This window comes from Capsicum annuum, chromosome 11, assembly GCF_002878395.1.
Source record: "Capsicum annuum cultivar UCD-10X-F1 chromosome 11, UCD10Xv1.1, whole genome shotgun sequence".
NCBI classification, from domain to species: domain Eukaryota; kingdom Viridiplantae; phylum Streptophyta; class Magnoliopsida; order Solanales; family Solanaceae; genus Capsicum; species Capsicum annuum.
Genome location: NC_061121.1, coordinates 171,739,114 through 171,747,812, shown reverse-complemented (window position 1 = coordinate 171,747,812; position 8,699 = coordinate 171,739,114).

The window sequence follows — 8,699 nt, the reverse complement described above, 5'->3', positions numbered from 1 at the left end:
TTCTCTACATTATTGGCCTTTTTCAACTAGTATCCAATTTTTTCCTTCTCATTACCTATAAGCCTGCAAAATGTAGAAAATAGTATATTTAATAGAAAAGTTATCTCATATAGAAATTCAAATCATAGTAGTGTGAATGAAAGTAGAGTGCAAATGAATGCTAAATTCACCACTTATCAGACACCATTCCAACTTCTATCCCTTCTTATAGGATCTCTCTAGCGGAGTTGAAAGAGCTTAAGGATCAATTGAAGGATCTCTTGGATAAAAGTTTTATCCATCCTTAGGGTTTTCCTATATTTTTTGGGTGCAAGAAGAATGGTTTCCTTCGTATGTGCATTGATTATTGTTAGTTAAACATAGAGATCATAAAAATAGGAATCCTCCTCCTAGGATCGATGATTTATTTGATCAACTTCAAGGTACAATATTTTTCTCTAAGCTTTATCTTAGGTCGTGTTATCATAAACTTAAGATTAGGGAAGTGGATATCCCTAAGACCGCCTTAAAAACCCCAAATGGTGATTTGAGTTTCTAGTTATGTCCTTTGGGTTGACAAATTCCCCCACGACATTCATGGATTTGATGAATAGGGTCTTCCATCCGTCCATGGACTTATTTTTCATTATATTCTTTTATGACATCTTGTTCTATTCTAAGAGTGAGACAGATCATATAGATCACCTCCACCCCATTTTATAGACTTTACAGGTTCATCATTTGTATGTAAAGTTCTTGACGTGTAAGTTTTGGTTGAAGGCTGTGACTTTCTTTGGTTATATTATCTCTAGTGAAGGGCTTATGGTAGATCTTTAAAAAGTTGTGGTGGTTAAGAAGTGGCTCCAATCGACATTAAGAGCTTCTTGGGTCTAGCCAGTTACTATAGGAGATATGTGAAGAGTTTTTTCACTATAACTTCCCATTGACTTAGTTGACCCAGAAAAAGGTCAATTTCTTTTGGTCAGATGCGTGTGAGGGTAGTCTTCAAAAGTTAAAAGGTAAATTAACTTTAGTATAAATTTTGACATTGCCAGAGGGTAATGGTAGTTTCATAGTGCATTGTGATGCATCTCTTATTGGGCTTGGTAATGTATTGATAAAACATGGTAGGGTGGTGGTCTATACTTCTAGGTAACTGAAGGTCATGCGAAGAACTACCTTACACATAACCTAGAGTTATTAGCCGTGGCTTTTGCTTTGATGATTTGGTGACATAATCTCTATGGAGTTCATGTTGACATCTTTTCTAATCATAAGAGTCTTCAGTACGTATTTACTGAGAAAGAGTTAAATCTTATATAGAGGAGGTGGATTAACTTATTGAAGGACTATGATATGAGTCTCCATTACCATTTGGGTAAAGCTAATGTTATTGTCGATGCTCTTAGTAGGTTGTCCATGAGAAGCTTATCCCATGTAGATGAGGATAAGTAGGAATTGGTGAAGGACATTAACCATTTGGCTATTCTTGGAGCTCGTCTTACGAACTTGGAGAATGGTTGTATATTTGTGCATCCGGTATCATAGTTGTCTCAGGTTTTTGAGATAAAGTAAAGAAAAATATTAGATCTCAATTTGAGGAAGATCAAAAGTAATATGGGTCAACAAAAGGTTATTGACTTTGTGATTGGTGGTGATGGTATCTTGAGGTACCAAGGTAGGCTATGTGTTCCCAACGTCGATGGGTTGAGGGAAAGGATCATGGGTAAGGTCCATGGATCTCATTATACTATTCATCCTAATTTAACAAAAATGTATCACGACATTAGGGAGCTCTTTTCATGGAGTAATAGGAAATGACATGTGTCTAGTTATGTGGCTAAGTACATGGTGTGTCAACAAGTGAAGGTTTAACACATGAGGCCCAGAGGCTTATACCAAGAGATTTTATTGCCCGAATAGAAGTGGGAGGTGATTAATATGGATTTTATTAACAGTCTTCCCCAGTCACAAAATCAATATGATTCTATTTGGGTCATTCTTCATAGAATAACCAAGTCCGCTCGATGGTAAATCATGCTATATTATACCTTAAGAAGATTGTACAATTTCATTATGATTGGGTATTATTAAAGCTGTCTCCCATAAAGAAAGTGATAGGAAGCTTAGACTCCGGTATGTTTGTTCGTAATTGATTTTGAAAAGGGTTGGACAAGTTGCCAATGAGTTTAAGTTTCCTTATAGTTTGAACTCCATCCACCTGGTTTTCCATGTCTCTATATTGAAAAATTATATGGGTGATCCTTTGTTGGCAATTTGCTTAGAGGTGTTATTATTTCATACTCTTTGTCCTACGAGGAGCTCCCAATGAGGATCTTAGATCATCAAGTTTCCCGGTTGCGAACAAAAAAGGTGGCTTTAGTGAAGGTTTATTGGAGGAACCAAACGGCCGAGAAAGCTACTTGGGAGGCAGAGGAGGACATGAAGTCCAAGTATCCGCATTAGTTTTCCATCTCAGAAACTCATAAATGAGGTACGTGTTAATCTTCTTTATTTGATTTATGTCTTTGGTAGACAATTGTTTTAACTCCTTAAGCTTTGGATTGAACAAATTTCTTTGATAAATAATGGGTTTAAGTCGCATAGTCAATAAAATAAATGGTTGATTTATAATAATCTTGGTATGTGCCCTATAGTTGTTGTTTGTCTTTATTTATTGATATGTTAAGGGTTAGTTGATGTGCAATAATGTATTAACATATTTTTATGCTTACCTCACCTGTCATTCGAGGACAAATGATCCAAGTTGGGGAGAATTGAAATACCTAGGCTTTGGACTATTAGAAAAATTCTATTAATTGAATTTTCTGGACAAGGTATGACGTATGGTACTAGTCATACCCTTGCATAAGGCTTAGTGACCCCTTATCATATCATTGGAAGTTTGGTGGGTGTTACATACTATTCAAGGTATGACTTATCCTCGCCATAGCCGTAGGTTAGTGTACGAGCCGTACCAAGCCAAGCCATATGATGTTTGGCACTTGTCCTAGTTGACACTACTTTGGGTATGGTTTGTGGGTATAGTTCTAGGTACCATTAGTACCCTTGGGTAAAATTCAAAGGTGTGAGGTTATACTTTGGTCAGTGTAGGGGTCCTTGGTAAGGTCTATAGCATAAGTTAGGGTACCTCTCGTACCCTAGGGTACAGTTGAGCTAAGTGAGTCGTAGCTACCTGGGAAGTCACTTTTCATCTTTTAAGACAAGGTCTCTCTAGAAATTACCCACCCCAAAACCCTTAAGTCCCCTCACTATATAAGGTATTTTGGCCTCTTAAATATTTATTTTGGTGGATCAAACATTCTAAAACATTCTCAAAACTTCTTAAAACAAGGCCAGGGGCTAGGGTTCAAAGTGGTGTCCATCTAGAGGTAAGGGGGAGTCAGGTTTCTTGGTGGATCATATTTTTTTAAGGAATGTGACTCTTTTCCTTGTTATTAACTGAAAATCATGTATTTTAAACATATATTAATATTTTTAAATAATGAATTTTAAATATAATGATGAGGGTTTTGTTGCCTAATGATGAGTAATGTTTGCTCTTCCTTAAACTTGTGTTTTTACATGATAGTGTTGGTGACTTACACATGTGGGAGCTATTTGTTTGTAGTTTAATAAATGGGTCTTGAGAAACCATAATAATTGAAGTGTGTTGAACTAAAGTGTGGCATAAGATTGTTAACGAGGAATTAATAGTTTTTAAGGGACTTGTTGACCATAAATTGATTTGAATGATAAATTAATTTAAGTAATTGTCTTATTAAAGTGTTTGTAGAATAAATGGTTCCATTAAGACCTCGTGGTCATATATGGTGATGAATTGGTTAAATAGGCTAGAATCCCCATGTGTGGAAGTGAATGAATGGTAATGTATGGACAACGGGTTAGTGTCCCAATGTCGACTAATAATAGTCGAAATGTTTTGTGGTTAAACTCCCTTGCCTAGTAAAGTGGCTTGGGGTTAGAGCCCCTTGCTTAATAAAGTGGCTTGTGGTTAGAGTCCCTTGCTTAGTGAAATTTCTTGATGTTAGAGTCCCTTGCCTAAATATGTCGGCTTATGGTTAGTGTCCCTTATCAAATAGGGCTTGAGGTTAGATCCCCTGGCCTAAAGAAATGTCTTTTGGTTAAAGTCCCATTCCTAAGGAACATATATGTGGTTAAAGTCCATTGCCTAATTAGAAGCATTTGAATCTATAAGTGTGGATGGTCGGAGTCCTCCACTTCATGACTCATGATTTAATACTTCAAGGATGCTTTATAACATACATGCATGCCCATGAATTTAAATGTGGTTGAATATGGTGATTTGACTTATTTTGAATGATGACTTTATTTTATCCATATCTTTGAGTTGCATGCTCTAATTTCAATCGCTAACCTCTTCGAATACTATATCCCCATGCAACATAGGGACCAGAGCTTCTTCTTCTCTTCCTGTACAGTGACTAGGTGATCAAAGTGGATCGTGTATTGACTTGAAGTGGTGAGCTTTCTTACATTAGAAGGCATACATTTCATAGTCTCTTATCTTTGGTCATAGGCTTATTTAGATTTGGTTGGTCTACTGTCGGTGGCTTGTACTGACAAATTTAGACATCGGATTTGTAGAGGCTTCAGGATGATTATGGACTTAGGTATATTGGTTATTATGGTCTTTTATTAGTTTTGGGTTTGAGTGTCATTTATCATAGAATATTAGCCAAATTATGGTCATTCAGTGGTGCATGATATTAATGATTATTTTGGTACCACCTATTCATTATATTGATGATGACATTGTTGTTATTTTTGTTATCACTGCTTGAGGTTATTGATACTATTTAGTATTATTATTTGATGTAATTGATCGTCATAGGGTAACTGTATAGACTAGTTTTATCTAGATAGAATTTTATTACTTTATGATTCTTATTTGGCGGCTTAAGCAGATATAACCCAATCTAAAGAATTTTTTCCTATAACATAGTGTGACTGATTGTTTTTCCTTTTTGTTAGCTGTGTTAGAATGATTTGAGAATGTATCGTGATATTGTAGGTACGTAGAACTTTAGTGCTTCTGTGTGGTTCTAAAGTTGGAAATTTAGCTATAGCCTATTTTTATGTTTGAGACTCTTATACTTGCCTCTTATGTTCCAGAGGTTTTTGCTTTGGCAATCCCTTTTTATATAGCCCATTTTAAGTGTGACTAGTTTTGGATCCGTTCTTTATTGTGATTATTTTATTCCCCATAAGTTGGTTTAATTTGGAGATTTATATATCCTGAGTTTATTTCTTAGATTTGATGGATTCATCTCTTTATGATGGTTTTTCTTTGTTATTTGTGTTGATATTTGATGCTTCGTTGTCACCATGATGTGATTCTTGTCTTTTATTTAATTAAGGAAATAGAGGCATGAGGCCTTTCATGTGATCACTTCTTAAGTTTGCAAGTTTGAAATTATTTTTCTTGAGTTGTTTGACTTTCTGGTGGTCTTGACACTGACCTTGGTTTTGAGGTTTGTATTTTTTTCTTTGATGATGTTATTCATGGATGGACTGAGTTATGATTTTCCTTCTTGGGTGGATTCAAGAAATCCCTGTTTTGGAGTTTTTTTGGCCCAATGAATCTTGTTGTAGTGTTACTCTTTAATGATATGTGCCTATGGATATTCTTTGCCGAGATAGAGTATTGGATTTATTAGTTTTTGGCTTAAGTTGTATTTCTCTGAGTTTCTAGAATTTATATCATTACTTGCATGGTTTATAGTCTTGGGCGAGTTCTTGAGTATGCTTTGATGGTTTATGCCCTCCAGTGGATATGGAGTGCATCTCTTGAGTTTTCAGACAATGATTTATCCTCTATTGCAATTTTGTTATCTAGCTATGCTTTGATTTTGCCTCTGCATAATTTCTATTCTGTGGCTGCACGTCATTACCTCTAGCTTATATAGAGTTGGTTTTTTCTTTTTCAGTCGGTGATTATTCGTATGGTGATGTTTTTCTTCAGATATATATCAATTGTTTGGTATGATTTATCTCCGATATCTCAGACTTATATGCTAAGGTCGAGTTGAGTAGTTGACAATGATATAGCCTTAATGTTTTAGTTATTGATTTGATGTGTTGGAATGGTAAGTTGGAATTTCTGATGGATTTGGAGTATAAAGGTCTACCAATTTTCAAGTTTAGCTTTGGTATTTGACACCGAGAGTTTGTGCTTGGAGTTGTAGAGCTTGTGTGCCACCTTTATTCTAAGTTTGTATCAGTTCAAATTTCATTTAATAGTTCGGTTAAACAGATAGTTTGTTTAGTATTTAGAGCCAATTCCTAATTTAGAAGTCTTTGCTGGTTCTCAATGGTCACTGAGCAAAAACTTTAGAAAAATGATCTCGTATGCTAATTTTGACTATGCCAACATCTACAAAAATACCAATTTAATGCTAAGTAGACATTTAGTTCTGGTACCAATGCATCCGAGCTCATTTTGACCTATTGGTTGGAAAGTTGAAAAAAATTAGTAATGTTGGTATGGGACCCAAATTTTGTCAAAATGACCACGAATGGAAAATCCAACTCTACCATTACGTCCAGAATGTTAAATTTTGTGTGGTTACATAGTTTATTTGCAAAAATAGGATTATAAATGAATCCCGAGGCGTTGTTGGAAACTTTGAAATTTATAAGTTTACTGGTGTAATGCTTGTACGATCGCCCAAAAGGCATCATGATCGGCCTATTACGATCTCTATTGGGTAATTGCTATCTCCCTAGTGAGGTTTCTATCCTTGGACTATGATAGCAATATCTCCATACCTAGTATGGGTATGAAATGACCCCTTAGGCCGTGTTTTTGTCATTTTCCCTTCATCTTTGAGACCTAAAAACCATAAAAGGGTATGACTACTTCAAATTGATTCTTGGGGGTTACTTGGGAGCTTTATTAAAATCTTTTAACATGAATATCTTCGGATTTAAGGTAAGAATCCTTTAAATCCATGCTTGAATTTCTTAACATTTTGACCAAAACCTTAAATAGCTTGAGGGCTTGATTTTAGTCCCAAATTAACTTGGTTTTCACCTATTTCTTGAGGGTTATGATTCCTTTATCATGTGTGAACATTGGGTTGACCTTTGAAACGTGATGTTTGTTAGTAGAGCCACTTGGGGTTTTGATGTAGTTTTAGGACTTAAAGCACAATGGTGCAATATGGGTATTGTTATCCTCGTATTGATGAGTAGATTAACATTTTGATAGTGTGATGGCATTTTTGTGATTGTGAAATGAGATAAACTTTTACTGAATGATGTATAGATTTGCAGTTCGGCTTTGAGGTAGGCTTCTCTCTACTCTTCTAAGTAAGATGATGCATGCTATATTGTGTGTAAGTATGAATGTTAAGTTTGATTATAGGTAAATGACTAAATCCTTATTAATGAAGTTTGGGGATTAGATTAGGGTTTTGACTCATAAGGTGAAATTCTTAGTACTCTTTTAGAGTCCTGTCTCCTTCTCCCTAGATTAAGCTAATACATAGATTGGATTTGATATAACGCTCGGTTTGGGATTTAGTTTTAGCATTGGGAGTATGGTTAGTATATTTAAGCTTATTTGGTCTGTCATGGTGATCTTTAAATCATAATTTTTGTGGAGTTGACTTAAATATCCATATTTATACACGAAGTTCATATCGTAGGATTAGTTATGGATTACTAAACATATAGAAGTTAAACTAGATACCAAAGCCTAGTTTAGGGGTATGAATTGCTTAAATATCAAAATTGAGGATTAGAAGAGGGTTCTTCCTCCCCACATTAGGCTAAGACTCGTATTAGCCCATGTGGACTTAATTAAAGATGTTAGGCATAGCTGAGGCTATTAAGCATTTAGTGTAAGGTTACTTTGCGACTTGGTCAGTCATGATATATTTTCCCCGGATAATGATTAATGGACTAAGGCTATGATATTCTTTTTATATATGATATTGGGACTATATAGATATTACTTTCTCTTAGATATGATGTTGGGCCTATAGAGGTACTTTCTCTTAAATATGATGTTGTGATTATAGAGATGTTACTTCCTCTTACGTATGATGTTAGACCTATAGAGATGTTACATCCTCTTAGATATGACGTTGGGCATGTAGAGGTGTTACATCTGCTTAGATATGATATTGGGCCTATGGTGATGTTACTTCATCTTAAAAATTATATAGGGGCCTATAGAGATGTTACTTTTTCTTGGGTAAGATATTGGACCGACAAAGATTTTACTTCCTCGTAGATATTATGTTGGGCCTATAGATATTTATCTTTTTCTTTAGAGATGTTATTCCTCATAGATATGATAATTTTCCTATAGAGATGATATTCCTTATGAAATATGACATATATATAAGATGTTTTATTGATGTGACATGTCTCATAGTTATGAGTTAGGCCTTACATATTTGAGATGCCTCCTAGATGTGAGATGCTTATTGATAGTATGCCTCCTAGATGTGAGATGACTTATATATTTGAGATGCCTCCTAGATGTGAGACATTTATACAGAGTATGCCTCCTAGATGTGAGATGCCTTACATATTTGAGATGCCTCCTAGATATGAGACACTTATTGTTACAAAGTGCCTCTATGTGTGAGATGATCACAATATGCTTATCGCTTATAGGATATGTTATGCCTTATAGTTGTGCTATAGATTAAGGTTATGAGATT